General features: G+C 41.8%; 1 protein-coding gene across 1 annotated transcript in view; it reads left to right on the forward strand.

The window, feature by feature from the left end:
- Positions 1–373: 373 nt before the first annotated feature.
- SH3BP2 (SH3 domain binding protein 2) overlaps positions 374–18,009 on the forward strand; it is a 39,201-nt gene continuing 21,565 nt past the window's right edge. Inside the window, exon 1 of the mRNA XM_054066184.1 lies at positions 374–461. The gene's annotated coding sequence lies outside the window, so the exon portion shown is untranslated. The remainder of the gene's footprint in view (positions 462–18,009) is intronic.

Raw genomic sequence — 18,009 nt, forward strand, 5'->3', positions numbered from 1 at the left:
GTTGGTTGAGTCCCCATCCCTGGAGGTGTCTAAAAGATGGGTAGACGAGGTGTTCAGGAATGGTTTAGCAGTGGGACTCAATGATCTCAAAGGTCCTTTCCAACCAAGTCATCCTGATTCTATGAAAAAAACTGTGGATGTGGCACTTTGGGACACAGAATCATAGAATAGTTTGGGTTGGAAGGGACCTTCAAGATCACCCAGTTCCAAACCTGCTGCCATGGGCTGGGACACCCCCCACTAGATCAGGCTGCCCAAGGCCCCATCCATGTCCTCCTTACGCTGGGGATTCCAGAATTAACGATTCCCGGTTGCAGAGGCGCGATCCGGCGCCGGGAGCCCCAGGGCGGCATTGACGAGGGGGCGGAGCCGCGCGCGCAGGTGAAGGCGGGGCTGGCGCCGCGGAGCTGGGATGAGCGCGAGGCGCGGCGGCTGCGGAGCTGCGCGGAGCCCGGGCTGAGGTAAAGATACCGACCGCTCCTCGCGGAGCCCACGCGAAACCCCCGCCCCGCGCAGGGAGCTCCGACCCCCCCCTCCCTCCGCTCCACGGAGGGAGCTCCGAGCCCCCTCCTTCCCCGCGCGCAGAGCCGCGACCCCGACTCCCTCCGCCCCGCGTTAGGGTCGCCTGTGTGAGGGGAGAGCGGTGCCGGGAAGGGGCCCCGCGCCTCCCCCCTCCGCAGGGAGAACGGAACCACCCCGTGCAGCGCTACAGACTGGGGGAAGAGTGGCTGGAAAGCTGCCTGGAGGAGAAGGACCTGGGGGTGTCAGCTGGCAGCAGCTGAATGTGAGCCAGTGTGTGCTCAGGTGGCCAAGAGGGCCAATGGGTTCTTAGCTTGTATCAGAAACGGTGTGACCAGCAGGTCCAGGGAGGTGATTCTGCCCCTGTAGTCGGCACTGGTGAGACCGCACCTCGAACACTGAGCTCAGTTCTGGCCCCTCGCTGCAAGAAGGGTGTTGAGGCTCTGCAGTGTGTCCAGAGAAGAGCCACGAAGCTGCTGAGGGGGCTGGAGAACAAGTCTTATGAGGAGCGGCTGGGAGAGCTGGGGTTGTTTAGCCTGGAGAAGAGGAGGCTGAGGGGAGACCTTATTGCTCTCTACAACTACCTGAAAGGAGGTTGTGGAGAGGAGGGAACTGGGCTCTTCTCCCAAGTGACGGGGGATAGGACAAGGGAGACTGGCCTCAAGCTCCACCAGGGCAGGTTCAGACTGGACATTAGGAAAAAATTTTTCACGGAAAGGGTCATTGGGCACTGGCAGGGGCTGCCCAGGGAGGTGGTCAAGTCGCCTTCCCTGGAGGTGTTTAAAAGATGGGTAGGCGAGGTACGTAACGATATGGTTTAGTGGCAGGTAGGAATGTTTGGACTCCATGATCTCAGAGGTCTTTTCCAGCCTGGTGATTCTATGATTCCTGCTGTCTCAGCGCAGTGCTGGGAAGCTCTTCTGGCTGCATAAGTGACAGCCGGGAGAAGCAGTGCTGCCACCCCACAGGAGAGCCCTCCTGCTAGGGGGGTCTATGAAAGGAGCCTGCTCCTCCTTGAGGAGGCTCAACACGACCTGGCGATGCACGCTCACAAACGAAAAATCAACCATGTCCTGGGCTGCATCAAGAGAAGCGTGGCCAGCAGTCGAAGGAGGTGATTCTGCCCCTCTGTTCCTCTCTTGTGAGACCTCATCTGGAATATTGTGTCCACTTCTGGAATCCTCAACGTGAGAAGGCTATGGAGCTGTTGGAACGGGTCCGGAGGAGGGCTACAAAGATGATCGGAGGGCTGGAGCACCTCTCATACAAGGACATGCTGAGAGAGTTGGGGTTGTTCACCCTGGAGAAGAGAGGGCTCCAAGGAGACCTTAGAGCAACCTTCCAGTACCTGAAGGGGCTACAAGAAAGCTGGAGAGGGACTGTTCACCAGGGATTGTAGTGATAGGATTAGGGGCAATGGGTGTAAACTGGAGAGGGGCAGATTTAGGCTAGACATAAGGAGACATTTCTTCACTATGAGAGTGGTGAGGCACTGGCACAGGTTGCCCAGGGAAGCTGTGGATACCCCATCCCTTGAGGAATTCAGGGCCAGGTTGGGTGGGGGCTTGAGCAGCCTGATCTGGTGGGACTTGTCCCTGCCCGTGGCAGGGGGATTGGAACTAGATGATCTTTAAGGTCCTTTCCAACCCTAACTATTCCATGATTCTATGTTCTCTTAATAAGAAATCAAAGCAGGAGGCTTTTCACCTTTTTTTAATTTTTTTTTCTTTTTGTATGCTAAGTTTTCTAACAACAACATTAGATTAAAAGTCTGATCTTAAAAGTACATGGGGTTCATCTGCCTGTGGGAGCTTACGGATTCACGGTCAACTGGTCAGACTAGCCTCAAACACAGGAAACCTCACTTGGGCAGCCCTGGCTGAGGTGCCTGCAGGGATTTATCTTGTCATGTTCCTTCCTACTGGTTTGAAAACTTTATACCTTCTTCAGAACCAGCATCTCTGTATCTCTCTCCTTTATAGCTTAAAAGAAGGCTCTTTATTTTTATTTTCTGGACATTTTCGGTCAAAGTTTATCCTAAACTTTACCCCTGTCTTTGAGGGGCAAAGGACTGAGTACCGCTGGAACTGCCTCCTGGAACAGAGGCGCTCGAGAGCGGCCCATTTCCCTTGTGAGCAACTGGGGAAGCTTCCCCAGGCTCAGTTCATATCCCTCAACAGCCATGCATCTCTGGGAACACAGACAGTGCTGGGGAAGGCGCTATTCCCATTGCTGAGAGGGAGTGTCATCTCCCATCCTGTGTGTTGATGCTGACAGCTGGGTGCCTCTTTGGTCACCTGCAGATGGACGGTGGAACGGAATCAGTTTGGCAGCGTGAGCCTGCCTATATGAGAAGGAAAAACTCTTTGGGGGTGGAAAATAAAGCGTAGGTGCTTTCCTTCAGGAAGGAAAATCTGAATGAGCTGTACTCTTCCCCATTTGTGTTGAATTGTGAGCATGAGCATGTTCTATGATTCTGCGATAATACAAATGTTTGTTAAAGGATGAGGTGAGACTTTTTAGAGATGAAGTATAGCATTTTCTTTAGTGTTATCTTCAAGCCCCTTCAGTCTTGAAAGCCTCTTCATCCTTAATCTGGTCACACTGTCACCTTTGTCTGGCTTTGAAGTTCTCATTCATCTGCAGGTGTGGGCTCTGTGCAAACTATGTATTGTACCTCTTGTTTCAGGAGAGAGCAAGGACGCCTGCTATGTGTTTATCTAATTTGTCAGCTTTTATCCTGCAAGTGCCCAGTGCAAATTGGTAGCAACTTAAGGCTATTGATACCCAGAATGAGTTGAGAAGGTGGATAAATGTTTCGCGTTCTGTCTGCTGAGACATCTTTTCTGTGGGTCTTGATGATGCTAGCAAAGAACAGGGCAGTAGTGGGACTGAAGTGCTCTTCTACCTTGTATAATTTCATCATTACAGATGAAGTAATGTTGCTAAGTGGATGTCAAAGAGACTCTTCTGTTGGTGTGTCATTCTGGCTGGCCAGTGCACAGGCAGGACTTCAGTTTCCTGTGTGAAATTAGTTGCGTTAAACTGCTAACTTTCCTACTGTGAAAAACAGTTTCCACTTTAGCTCTGCTCTTAGTATTAGTGTCTTAGGAGTTATGAAATGAAGTTGGATCTGAATAATTATGCATATCTTCTGTTTAATTTTATTTGTATTTATTTGTATTGGAATTTATTTCAGTCATGCACCTTTTCCATGCAATAGACAAAAGTAGAATTAACTGCTGTTTTTCTTTTAGGCATACCACATGTTTCATTCCCTTCCAGTTACTGTGTCTTGAAGCCATCTTGCTGTTGCAAGAGAGCTGATAAATAGATACCCCTTGCCAATAGTCCATTCCTGAGAAGTCAGTACTGGGTCAGCTTAGTGGTGGTTAAATGCTGTTTCCTGTTTGTAATTTTTCTGTTTTAAAATCTCTCAGCTCTCCATAAACTTCTTCACAAAAGATGACAAAGTTTGTCCTAAGTGTCCGGAAAATAATGAGCCTTTTTTTAAGTTCTAAGGAAGAGAGATACAGAGATTCCAGTTCTGGGAAAGGCTTAAAGTTTTCAAAACTGGTAAGAATGAACATGCCAAGATAAATTCCTGCAGGCACCTCAGGCAAGGCTGTCCGAGTGATAATTCCTGTGTTTGAGGCCAGTCTGAGCAGTTAACTTTGAATCTGTAAGCTCCCACAGGCAGATGAACCCCATGTACTTTCAAGACCAGACTTTTAATCTCATTTTTTTTGTTAGAAAACTTAGCATACAAAAAGGAAAAAAGGGAGCCAATGTGAAAGGTCTCCTGCTTCAATTTCTCATTAAGTGGACACGGAGCAGTCTCCTTTGATAGAAAACCAAACATGGCCACTTTGGTAGTGAATACTGACTAGAAGTGGAAATGCATTAAGAACTGTTACCTTGCTCTTTACAACACTAAAATGCAAGCGAGGATGACCAAAAGGGGCGTACTTATTTGTCATTTTACTTGTAGGAAAAGTGCTTTTGGCACTGAAATCCTGGTGGTTAAGTTGTTTGCTCTTCACCCGAAGCCCTTGGGTTGTTAGTGCATTTATTGCTATGTATTACAGTATGGCGAGATTGCAGTAACAGAGGGATATGAGTTTCAACTTGACTGCCTTGACTTAGTGCTGGTGCATCTTCCTGTCTGTTTGGCATGAGATGTTAGCCGATGGGTAACTTATGCTTTTGTCAGATTATCCAGCAGTTTCATAAGTTGTTTGGAATGTGCTGCAGCCCTGCAAGTATTGTGTCAATTAATTGTTGCTGGCTTAAGCCCTGATGTTGAAAGTACTTGCAGATGTAAGTAACCCTATTATTTGTAAAACTGTTTGTTTGTTTTACTACAGGATAGAGATCCTGGCCTACTACTTCTATCAGACCTTGCAGGGTAGTTCATACAAGCTCTAACTCTCAGCAGAATTAATTGTTAGCTCTGTAAACGGTGGCAAGGACTGATAACACTTGCCAGGGGACTTCCAGAATAAATGGGTTTTGTTTAGAAAGTATTGGTTGATAAAATGATTGTTCCGCATTGCCTTTTGTCTTCTGGTGGGGATTTCTGAGGGAGGAGAGAAAGTAACCTCCTAGATGGCTACTCATCTCATGCATAGCTAAGCATTCTTCTGGCCCTCTTTTAAGGTAAACTTATTCCACAAAGAAATAATTCCTAGTGACATTGCTTCACATTTGGTTTTGAACCTGTAGTGTACTGGAACAAACAGTGTCTGGAAAGGAGCTGGGAGTCTGGATATCAGAGGCACTTAGGGCAGCCTCAGAGGTAGTCTGAGAGACATGACACATTTCTGCTAATACAATACGAAATGGAATGTGTGTTTTTGATGTTATTATCATGTGTACATATGTCACTATCTATTCTTCTAATATTTACGCACCGTTGCTAACTCTCTTGTTAATCAATACCTCTTCTACTCATCTTACGCTATAGACAAGTTATGCCTTTGCCCTGTGTTGAGGAAATAATTGAAGACACTGAAGTTTTGATCAGTATAACTACACTGAGTATTGCTGTAAACTTCAAGGCATTATTGATTACGCTATATATGAGAAGCATATATTTCATCAGATTGTTTCCTTGAGATGGATGGCTAGACTGGAGCATATAACAGAGTTTTCGGTACACCTTGGTTTCTAAGAGCAAAATGCTTTTGATGCATTATTTCTCCAAGACCTCTTTGAAGGTTTCTTCAATCTTGCCTCTTCTCCATAAACTCCTATTGAATTGAAATTGTTGAATTTATTTCTTCATCAAAAAGAAAGTGGGTTGAAGAGTCCAGGTTGGATTGAACACTTGCAGGAGTCTGAAAACTATTTTTCCCAAGATAAGGAATGAATTTTAGATAGGGCAATAGTTAGGGGATAATGCAGAGGCTTGATTTTCCATGGAAACAAACCTAAATGTTCTCCTATTCCATCTTACCAGCATAACTGAAATAATCTATTTCTTAATCTTGTGTGCCAGCTAATTTCCAGTAATGACCAAGTTCCTATCTCTTCCAAGGTGGTGTTATTACAGTGGTTAGTGTGTATCTGAATATCTTTGGCGGAAAGATATTTAAAGATGAGGTACAGTGCAGAGAAGGAATTACAATCATTCAGAAATCAGACCTTGGCAATACTTTGGTCTTCAGCTCCTGCAAACTTTCTTTTTAGGAGGAGAGAGGAGAAGATCTTTCATGCCTGTTGTAAGGATTCTTGTTGTATCTTCCTGCCGCAGTTGCAGGCTGGTTTAATCAAACTGATTAAGAGACACCTACTCTGTAACTAGGCCACTCTCTAAAGTAGTTCTGTCAAAGCTTAACTTCATGGAAAGAGGAGATTCTGGCTGTAAAGAGCTGAGCTAGATAACTGATGTTAAGCAAATCTTTGGCTAAGTTTAGGAATAGCTGCATGCTGGATTGATCTTCATATCTTTAGTTGCCCAGAGGTGGAGAAGGCAGACCTTTGCTTCCTTGCAATCTTATCTTTCTGGAAATCTTATCTTTTCTGGTTAAAGCTTTTTAAATTTTATTTACGCTAAATCACAATATTGACTGACAAACTGTACCTTGTATTTGATCAGGATCACTTCTGTCCTAATGGAACAGTAGGTACATTTGAACCGTTAGGTCTGTTCTGCCTTTCAGGGAATGTGTATGTCTTTAATTCTGCCCCCTGCCCAGCTCTTCTAGTGTTCATTTGTCAAAGAAGAAACATCCCAATTCAAGCTGGTTTTGTATCCTTATACTTTTAAAAGGTAAACACTTTTTCCATAGTTAAATGCAACCACCCTACTGTATCTTAAAAAAACCCATGATATTTGTGTTTTGTCATTGTAGACCATTTCCTTGGAAGTGTTAGGACAGAAAGACAGGAGTTTGGAGTTCTGTTCTTTATGGCATGCCTGAGTTTAATATATGTAGGTGATGATACTGTGTGTTGTATTGTGTGAGCACTTAGGAATATGACTCTGGTAATTCCTGATAATTCCAAATGGACTTAGATACTTACGGAGTCTTTTACAGCATATGAATGGCTTTCGCTCACACATGGAACATTTAGAAAACTTAATATCTGCACATAGATATAACTTCACTTCAAAAAAACTTTCGAGTGGTCCATGCAACCAGATTGTTGCTGCTTGATTTAGTAGCTGTTGCAACTAAACTTTGTTTACCTGTACAATATCATCTTCTCTTGACACATGCATGCGCAAAGGAATTGTATATTGCTGTAAACCACTTCATTGATATTCTTGATGACTGCAGTGCGGGGAATACATTGTGACCCCCAAATAGGAACATTGCCAAATATATGTAATCAAGGCTTTTATTTCATTATCCCTTCAGCTTGCCAGAAATGAGAGTATGAGGAGAAACTTGGATTTATGCCTTTAATCATAAACTCACCTATAAGGGCACTTCAAGCAGGAAATTCTTAATTCCAAATGTTTTCCCCAAAACATGACAATGGAATTTCCATCGGAACTCATGGGAACAACAACTGAACAAAGCATCAGCCTTAATTTTTTCAAAAATCTAGTGGTCATGCTAAGTAACGTTTAACTTTTTTTTTTGTGAGCACCAAAACCCTGGAATTTTCGAGTTCTATTGTTTTTGGCAGGAACAATACATAAATAGGCAAAGGTCATGAATTAGGTCCCTGAGAAGAGCGAGTTGTATGTATTTTAGCCAAGCATTTATTATTCACTTTCTTTCATGGTGCCTGTACTGTGCATTTGAGCCTTTCCTCTAACTGGAAGGATAACGTGGTTTTAAACCCCCGGCAACTAAAATCCCTCGGCATAGTAGCTGGAGCCTTAGAAGAAGCAAGACTCATATTTAGTAGTTGCCAACATTCAGTACTACTTAAATAAGATAAATAAGGATGTCTTTCCAAGGCTCTGGATGCTTTTGCAGAGTTGACAGTTCTTCACATTATTTCAGTGCTCAGAGTTAGAATTCAGTTATGAGCTTCTGTATAGATAAACCATCATTTTTGCTCAGTAAGCAAGAACACTGTTTCACAGGCTGGAGCAGCTCTGTTTTGGGACGTAGGTTGAGACTCACTATGTGAGAGTGTAGTGATCCTTTCTTTAGTGTGTTCATCTTTCTTTTGTTTGTTCACCTTACCTGCTCTCCTTCCCCCTATTCAATAACTGTATTGGTGTCTTTTTACTGCTTTCAGCATAACTGTGAGAGTGGTAATAGTCTGTGGCCACAGTCTTCAGGCAGAGATGGGGTTTTTTTTGTTTTCTCCTTTCTTTGTCAAAATCAATTGCATGACAGAAAGACTGGAGGTGGATCAACTGTTTATCTTACCAATTATTTTTAATTGTGCTGTGCAGCAATACCACAATATTTTTGCATATGTGGAGCAGTACTGCAGTGATGCTAGAATTTGGGCACTATATCGGTTTCAATAGTTTCAGTGAGTTTAAAAAAAGAAACCCCATCCTGACTGACCAGTGCTTCTACACAGTGGCTGCTCACACCTAGAGCAGGGGAAAAGCAGCGATATGTAGACCATAAACTTACTAAAGGACCTAGTTCTTAGCACTGGCTGCTAGTGTTTTATGTTACGGTTCATCTCCTGACTTAGAGGTAGTTTGTAAACTTGAAGCACCCTGACTTAACACTGGTTACCAAGTTCTCATTAAGTGATGAGTCCCAACTTGCTGTAGAAAAGCAACGTGCGTTTTGGTGTTTGAACAATGTTCCTCATTCTTGCTTCTGGCAGTACTTGGAAAGAAAAGGCTGAGACCAGTGTGCATGTCTGGAACTGTTGCTGCCTCAGAGATCTTTGTATAAGTGTTGACTAGAGAGAGAAGAGAGACAGAGATGATGGTAAGTGTGCTGCAAGACTCATCACGAAAGGTGATTTATGCTAACAGAGACATGACTACAAGCGAAAGGTTTCTCAGGAGTTTGAAGCATATCCAAATAATAAAGAGGAGAGAGAATAGCAGAAGGACGTAGGAAGATGTAATATTCCTAGGTTTAGTACTTGTATGGCCAAAAAAAAAAAACTTACTGGGTGAAGGAAATGTAGCCTGTATGTATGGATTTTCTGTCTATTAGGACAAGCATGTGAATTTAGATTGGGATTCAGTGACTCAAACTCCATTGTTACTGAATATAAATGCACTTTCTCATTGTTCATGTCAGCCAAGCTGGAACTGCCAGGTGAACTGCGTCTTTTGGTGTTATTTTGCTTTAACAGATGGAAATAAGGTCAGGTCTAGTTAGCTGGCAGTCTGCCTGTGTAGATGAACTATGACCCTGTGCTGTGCAATTTAATAATTAATCCTTAAACAAAACCAAAACTTAATTCTAAATGATCTTAAATTGAGGTGACTCTACATAACTCCAGCTTCATCTTCTGTTAGCATTGAGCTTTTTATTAAAAGATATGCAAAATAAAACTCAAGAAACCTTGGAGGAAGGAAATCTTGCTTAACACACCAGTTTCCATTTTCATATTCAGTTCTTCTCCAGAGAAATAAGCTTCCTGTTCTCCAGGGGAGCTTTGCTCTGCTGAAATCAGTCACTGAGATTTTATTTATGCAGCACTTCAGGGCAGCATCTCAGATTCTGAAACAGACTCTAGTAAGTGTAAAAGTGCGTGTTACCAATTTTCATTTTTCATGTAATAACTGCTTAGTAATAAAAAAGGAAGAGGAGAGGCGGAAGTAGATCATGTTGTGAATACCTCAGTCTTGTCTGGTGAAACGTGGCTTGTAAGACCAAAAAAAAATGTGGTTTAGTAGGAAGCTTTGTTTCCCCATTCTATTTTTAACTTCAGCTACTGTAGTGATAGACATTAATCATCATGCTGGAAACAGTAGTTTTTATAAATATTTGTGTATTTTCCTATTAGATAAATAGTAGTCTATAGAGGAGGGGGAAAACCAGAACTAATTGTGAGTATAGAAGTCTCGTGAGCTATGAATTTTGAGGTTATGCCCTGTTGAACATATAGAAGAGGAAATTAGATTTGATCTACAATTTCCTTTCAATGTCTGCATGTAAATCTTATTCCAAGTTAAAATCTCTTTGAAATGGTCCTTCATCTTGTGTTTTGTTCACGCTCTTAAATCATTTTACAAGACTTAATATTTTGACAGGAGTGAGGAACAGTCTCTGTGTTAGTGTATTGGTAAAACTTTTTAAAACTCTTCTATAAAGCAAACAGTTTTCTTTTAAATGTCACACCCTTACAAATTTCACCTCGAAGTCTACCTGAAGTTCCCCTTAATTTCAGCAGAAGTGGCTTACGCGCATCCAAGCAATGAGGTTAGCATTCAAACCACAATATAAAATCATAGAATAGTTTGGGTTGGAAGGGACCTTAAAGATCCCTGCCCATGGGCAGGGACTTCCCGCTAAATCAGGCTCCCCAAGGCCCCATCCAGCCTGTCCTTGACCACCTCCAGGGGTGGGGCAGCCACAACCTCCCTGGGCAACGTGTGCCAGTGCCTTACCACTCTCATGGTGAAGAAATTCTTCACCATGAAGAAGAAGTCCAGTCTAAATCTGCCCCTCTCCAGTTTATACCCATTCCCCCTGGTTCTATCCCCACAAGCCTTTACGATTAGCCCCTCTCCAGCCTTTCTGTTGGTCCTTCAGGTACTGGAAGGTCTCTGTAAGATCTCTGAGCCTTCTCTTCTCCAGGCTGAACAACCCCAACTCTCTCAGCCTGTCCTCATAGGGAAGGTGCTCCAGCCCTTCGATCATCTTTGTAGCCCTCCTCTGGACCTGTTCCAACAGCTTTGTGTCCTTTTCACATTGAGGATTCCAGAAGTGGACACAGTATTCCAGATGAGGTCTCACAAGAGAGGAATGCAGGGGCAGAATCACTTCCTTCGACCTGCTGGCCATGCTTCTTTTGATGCAGCCTAGGATATGGTTGGCCTTCTGGGCTGCGAGTGCACATTACCAGCTCATGTCCAGGTTGTCATCGACCATAGTTAACCTTGAGAGCTAGTTCCTGCAATGAAGCAGCAGAAGCTTAAATTATTAGCCTGTAATCTTGTAACAACTCTACTTAAAAGAGTAAATCACTGCCTTGATGTTGCTTAACAGTAATTCTATTACAACATATCACATAATCATTTGTTTCTCCTAGACTAAATTGGTACTCTGAAGAGACCAAGTTCAGTGTATTACAATTACAAGACAGTTATTTCCTCACATGAGAGCATCTCTTTTCTCAGAGCACGTGATATGACTGTGGCATATGTTGTTACCGAACATTGTTCTTTCATTATACGCGCTCTTAAATGTTTTACACAAATCTAGCAATCACACTGTTTTGACCAAGGCTATGTACTGAAGTCAGCTTCCAGTGTTCTGCTATACTAATGAAACGATGATTTAGCTATGTAGGCTTGTGCAAGAGCTAATCATCTTCCTTTTCTTTGTTTTCTGTACTTTCCCATATTCGTGGAAGGGTTGACAATTTTTTTCTAGTTCATGTCCTGATAATGATGTAGAGAGAAATGTAGCACAAAGAAACCTGGACTGTGAGTCTACAGATCCTATTGACGGATGAAAGGCTTAGAATTAGCTAATTCAAAACTGATCTGATCTGTAGTCTTGACTAATAACAATGAGGCTCTTCAAGCTATGTTTCATCAATAAATGACCTGAGTTGCACAGCTGCTGAGCATCTGCAGCTTGTAATTGCTTTTAATCAGTCAGGCTTAAACATTCAAGCTTCCCGCTGTAATTTTTCAGTCAGTTAATCAGACTCCGCTATCATGCCAGGTAGGTATGTTTCCAAAGCACTGCGCAGTTTTAAGTGAGCAGAGTGGGATTTGTTTAAACAGACTTCTGTATACGTTGCTCTCTGCTGTCAAAGTGGGCCTACCACCTGTAGGAGCATAGGATAATCAATCCTGTGTACTCTCCATGCTTTGGTATCTAGGAGAGAGTACTTACCTTTGATTTCTAACTGGAGACTTGCATTAGGACTGTAAGTAAGTGTATTTACTCAACACTAACAAGAAAGCATTTTCTGAGAAGAGAAAAACCCTGCAGCAGTGGCAAATAAGTCTTGATATATAGCAAGATTAGTAGTTCTCTTCCCTGTAAAGAGCTAGAGGTAGAAAGCTACCTTGAAGAATGCTAATGGGATTATATACATCAGAACTGTGATCCTGGATTTAGGAGCACTCAGGCAAATAATAAAATCATGCATAGCCTGGCCCAAACGTATTCCAATCCCACCACCAATAAGCTTGTGTGGGTACTCTTACTCGGGAGTAAATTAAGCATGTCAGACTGCTGGAATTACTAAGTACTTGATATGTGACTGTGCAGTGGGGGAGGGAAATCTGGAAGGGTAAGAGGAATCTTTTAAATGTACTTTTTGTGTTTAAACTACGAGAACAGAGTTAGATAGCTTAACTATTCTCTAGCCACTTGGAGGAAATTACTGTGTTTGTGGGAAACTGTTATGGGAAGAAATTGCAGTGAAATTCTGTTTTCCCTTTGAACTCCAAGCCTCAGTGAGTCATTCCTTCCCTTCTCTCCCCCCCTCCCCCCACCAAAAAAAGTGTACTTATTTCTGCCCCTGGCCAAATATCAGTCAGTCGAATGGAACCATTATCGAAGGAACATGTGAACTTGCTGAATCTCACCTCTTTTTTCTTAGAGGTGCAGATAAGATAGCCTATCTAACAATGATGGAAACGAGGCTGACAAGATAGAATACTGTATTTCTAAGTATGCACAGTACTAAATGATATCAAAGTGATTAAGTCTGGAAACTATCTGTCGCATTGGCACTATGCCTGCTCTGCCTCTGCTGCCAGACTTTGTCCACAGCTGCATGGCCCTCCTGCTCCCACAATGGAGAGTCAGTTGGTGTTTGTCCTCCTCTTAGCTGTCTGGCAGGTCTTCTGCTTAGCAGAGCTGCTTGGCGCTGTGGCTCCTTGGCTCTAGAGGAATGAAAGGGCTGCCAGGGATAGGACGATGTCTTAGTGGATGAGAAGGGTATCACTGCTGATGCACTGTGCGCTTGCGCTGATGCTGTGGGATTCTGCTTTCCAGCAAAATTGGGTTGGCAGGTGGTAAGGGATTAGTAAAAAATCTGTTAACTACTAAAGATGTACTAACCTTTTATCAGTAGCAACAGTATCACGCTGCTTAATTGTTACTTTGTATTAGGAAGCTCCCTGCTGGGCTATTGAACTTAAAGCTAGGCTCTTCTGCCAGGGTTGGAGATCTTGCTGCAAGGAATGTGGCACTTGGTTGACAGGCTTTTTTTATTGAGAGAGCACCAAGCAGAAGCGATTTGCAGCAGTGTCTTTGCTATGGCATGTGACAGATGGAAGTTTGAGCTTGCAACTCTTCATTTGGCGACTTTATAAAACTCCTTTCCATCCTGAAGTGTTCTTTTCCATTTTATATAGCAAGGAGCAAATGATTTAGCATGTTGACCAGGATGGTAGAAATGTCATAGGCATAGATCATTCATCTAAGTCACTTGACTGCCCCATGTTATTAATTCCCTGTCATTTTTGTAGCCCTAAGGAGATGATGAAAAGTGCGTAGTCTAGTGGTCTGGTAGGATTTTACTCTAAATGCGGGGGCTGATCTAGTTTTTTCAGGGGGTGTTAAGTGTATCGGTCTGTATGGTTTCAAATGCTACATAGAATGTTACAAACACCATTAAATATTTAATAAGTGCACAGAAACAGCTCTTTTTTCCTTCAAGTTCAGCTTCTAAAGACCTTCTAGTTTGTGGTGCCAGTAACACGCACAGCTGAATCAATGCATCTGCTCTGTCATACATATGGTCTGTCATCTGGCTCGGGTCTGGGTGAAACATTACTGTGTTCACTATACAAAGATGTCAGGTTTGATTACTTAGGTTGAAACAGGACTAATCTCACTGACCCAAATTCCCAAATTTCCTTTGCGCAAATAAAATCCAGCCTCTGCTCTTCATTGTGTACAAATGACTTGTATTTAGAATGAAATAATCTAACAGGACTATAGAGTGTGTGTAAAATTCCAGCCTTCTGCTAGATTCAAGCTTTGGCTGGAATAAGTTCTTATGTCTTAGTTTAAAAAAGAAGAGTTGGTGGGAAGGAAATGTAAATATATTTTAAAATGAATGTTCTAGTTTCCAGATTTTTTTTTTTTTCCCTTGAGCTCTTGACTGGATGATAGGAATGGTTGTATGGAGTCAGATCTGAGGAGAGCTTACAGAGGAATATAAGAACTGGACAAATATCTAGAATGTTCCTCCAGCCTCCAGCAAAAATGTTCTTTTTGCATCTCGGGTGCTTGCTGGTGTCATTTGAATTGACAGAGATGGAAATCTTGAAGTCTGAGATGGATATATGTATTCCCAGCTTCTCAGTCACTGTGCAGTAACTAGGTGCATTACAGCATTTTGCTTTTGGCTTTTTTTCCTCCTCTGAAATATTAATGATCATCACTCTAGGAAGGGTTTTGAGTAACATGTGCAGCACCACTAAATCCATTCCCATTATCTTTAGTTTCATGTCTTATGAGGAATTGCATACAAATATCTTCTGTACCTGAAAACAGATTTGTGTGAACTCGCTTCCAAATGCAGCTCTCCAGTTTGGAGGTGTAGGTCAATGTCAGGCTAATCCTTACTGTTGGAGTTCATTTAAACAAAATTTAAGGGGGAATATTTTTTTTTTCCTTTTGGTCATACTTTTGAAGCAAGTAGTGGTTTCCATAACAGAAGTGATACAATAAAATGGCATTGTGCAAATTGCCTTGGAAGCCCATTGCATGCAATTATCCGTTTTTGGGGTTAAGTGATCTGAAGTGACTGTTCCCTCTGCTGTCCTCCAAACTAAAATTGTTTGTTTACAGCAGTCTTTCTGGCACAGCCTTGAAGTGTACATTTGTTTTAATTTTAAAATCTTGACCTAAAATCCCAACTATGCATGATGTAGTGGTGGCAGTTAAATTCAGCTTTTGTAGAAATTAAGCACAAGCTTTCAGAGATTGCTTTCCAGTGGAAGTTTTTAAAAAAATAACACCAAAAAGAGTAGTATTTATGTAAGCGATGAATTATATGGTAGCCTTAAATCCTGGTTAGTGTAATCTGTGCTCCTGGCTCTTTCAGGCCCTTGATTTAGTGTTTTGGGTGGTTGGAGGTGGGAGTGGCAAATTCCTTACAGCATCCTTTAGAGGAGTTCATATTGTGATTTAAAAGGGAGCAGTCATTGGAATCGGAATAAAGAAACCTGGTTCACCTACTTGATTGCATTGAGGTTTTGAGCACAAAGAGCTTCAAAGCTGTTGGATGTGGGGACTGTCCCTTAGCAGTACAGCCCAGCTGGGCCTTCTAATTCTATAAATTACACTTGCATGGTTATTGGCTTCTTTTGAGTTCTGGTTCCTAGTCAGAGTTTCCAAGTATGAGAAGAACGAACTCTCAGATGCTTCACTGCATTAGTACTTAAAACTGGCACCATCTACTGTAAAGTATAGAACGAGTCTTTGTGGTTACATGGAAATGTTTGTCTTGTTTTGTTTTTCCAAGGTCTGGCAGAAGTTGAGCTTCCTGAACTTCAAATGGTGCTGGCTGCAGCCATTTGTCTGCAGAGGTATTTATTTCCTTAAATATCAGGTTACTGCAGTCCACCAGAAGAGGGGGACACAAGCTTGAAGGGCTCATAGATGACATGACAAAATGCTTCCTCTAGACCAGAGTTTGCTGAATCTCCTTACTGCTCAGTTAGTAGCTTTTTATTGGGGTCAGCAATAGAGTTTATAAATTTACTCATTGCAGTTTTTTTGCTGATAGACGTTCGAAAGAGCTTTATAAGTTTTATGTGGTTTTGTTGTTTTCGATACCCTGCTGTAGGAATGTTTTAAAATCGCTTATATTCAGTACTTTTCCTGTTGACTTGTGCATACATACACATGCAATATTCTCCTTAACTGACTTAAGTTTTGTCAGTCTTTACAAGTACAGTATACCATGAACTGATGGATGATGTATTGTCTTGGCAAAATGCTTTAGTATCAGAAATGGTAGAGAGTTGTGAACGTAAGAGTAGTCCCCTAAGCTGGGTTTTTGGCCTTTCTTCTTTTTTTTCCCTTGGATGCTTGATATTCTTAAAATTGATTTAAATAAAATTCTGAGAAAACAGAAAAAAATCCTTCCGAACAACAGATTTAACTTTATCTGGCAAGATTTCTGCTGGTTAAATGTACCGATTAGATATGTTTTATAATTAGTAACGGAGATTTGACTCCCTCCTGTAAATTTCTAAAAGCCTGTATTTGGGTGTTGCTTTACTGAAGTTCAGTGGTCTGCCAACTTGAATGCTTAAAGGTGTTTTGACATGTAAGCGGAAATCATTTTGTGGTCCAACAGTGCTGCTTAAATTATGAGTACACTAGTGATAGGACTGTATGCAGGAAAATAGTTTCAACTCTGATATCTTAGAATCAAAAACTGCTGCCAAGGAAATTATTTGAGAAACTCCCACTTCTGATATCTGTGTATTTGGGAAACTCCCTTTGCAGCTGTCTGTGGCACAACTGTCTGCAGGAATAGGACTTTGGCAATCATATTTGTACTTCTGCTCAGTTACATCATTATTCTGTTTAACTGTGGTCTAGTTGAAATTGCTCTACAAGCATTGAAGAAAGATATTAGTTAATCACAACCATAGCTGCATTTACAGTCTCTTTTACTAGGACCTTGTTTATAAGACACAATTAAAAGGAACAAAGAACCAGTCTATTTGGTTTGAAAGCTAAATGAGAATGGAAGTCTTGCCTTGGTAATGTGTCTTTGAATTTATTTGAAAGGAATATAATAAGCAGCAAAAATATTTAAGAACTCGCGGTCTTTTTCAAGTGTTACTAATACCAAGTGTTACTGGTATGGTCTGACTGGCATAGACTAGACACCCAGTTAACTTGCTGGGTGAATGCTCCTACATAGTTTCGAGGGGCCTTTTGGTTCAGTATAAATCTCTTCAACTCAACTTGAAAAGATGCTCATAATAAAATTGTCAACATAGAATATTGTGCTAGGATAGCTGTACTGATTCTTATTCAGTCCTTATTTGAATCAGAGTGAAGTCTTAGGTTATTTTTCAAGGCTTGCTGATATAAGAGGATCTGTTGAATGGTAATGTTCTTATATTGAGAGTTTGCAGGATGTTATTCTCTTCCAGAAGATTCTTCACTTCCAGCTGCACAGTGTAATTTGTTTTTCACAAGCTGTGTGTACACCGCAAATACTTTGTGGCTATACTTTGGTCTACAGACACTTGAGCAATCTATGACATTGACCGTATCCCAAAATCAGTCAGTATATCATCTTCTAGGACTTGTGCCAAGCCTTTTGGTGAAACAACCAAGAAAAGTTACAGCTTTGTTTTAAAATTGATACACTCCTTCTCTGAAGTGTGGCTGACTTATTGCAGACCAGTGCTGGCTGGCTTTTTTTGAAGTTCCAAGACAACAAAATGTCCATAGATGTTCAGAGCTTAAGAGCAGTGGGGTATAAATAGAAACTTGGAAGCTTTTTGACCTGAGGTGTTCCTTGGTTTTAGACTTAATTTATATTATCAAGGCTTCAGCTACTTTTAAAAATATATATACGTAAATACATAAATTATTAAGGCTTCTTCAGCTCTTCCTAAGTAAGCTGTATGGGGAATGATTGTTCAAGTTTAAAGAATAGGAATTGTTCTGGCATGAAAACAGGATTTTTGGAAAGTCTAGCCTAATTTCTCTCCTTTGCTACTAATTCTTATGTATTAATTTATTTGTTTGTTTTAATTATAATCCTTCAGGTCACACAGTGGTGGTAATTCTGATGCACAGTTATTCACATTTTTGCAGGACTGCCTTGCGTAGCAGGTGACAAGTACTCAAGGCACTTGCTGTTTTGCAGTCTGCAGTTGTAGAATATACAGTTGACAGATCCGTCACGTCTCAATACAGTGGATGTTTC

This window comes from Cuculus canorus, chromosome 4 (genome assembly GCF_017976375.1).
Source record: "Cuculus canorus isolate bCucCan1 chromosome 4, bCucCan1.pri, whole genome shotgun sequence".
Lineage (NCBI taxonomy): Eukaryota > Metazoa > Chordata > Aves > Cuculiformes > Cuculidae > Cuculus > Cuculus canorus.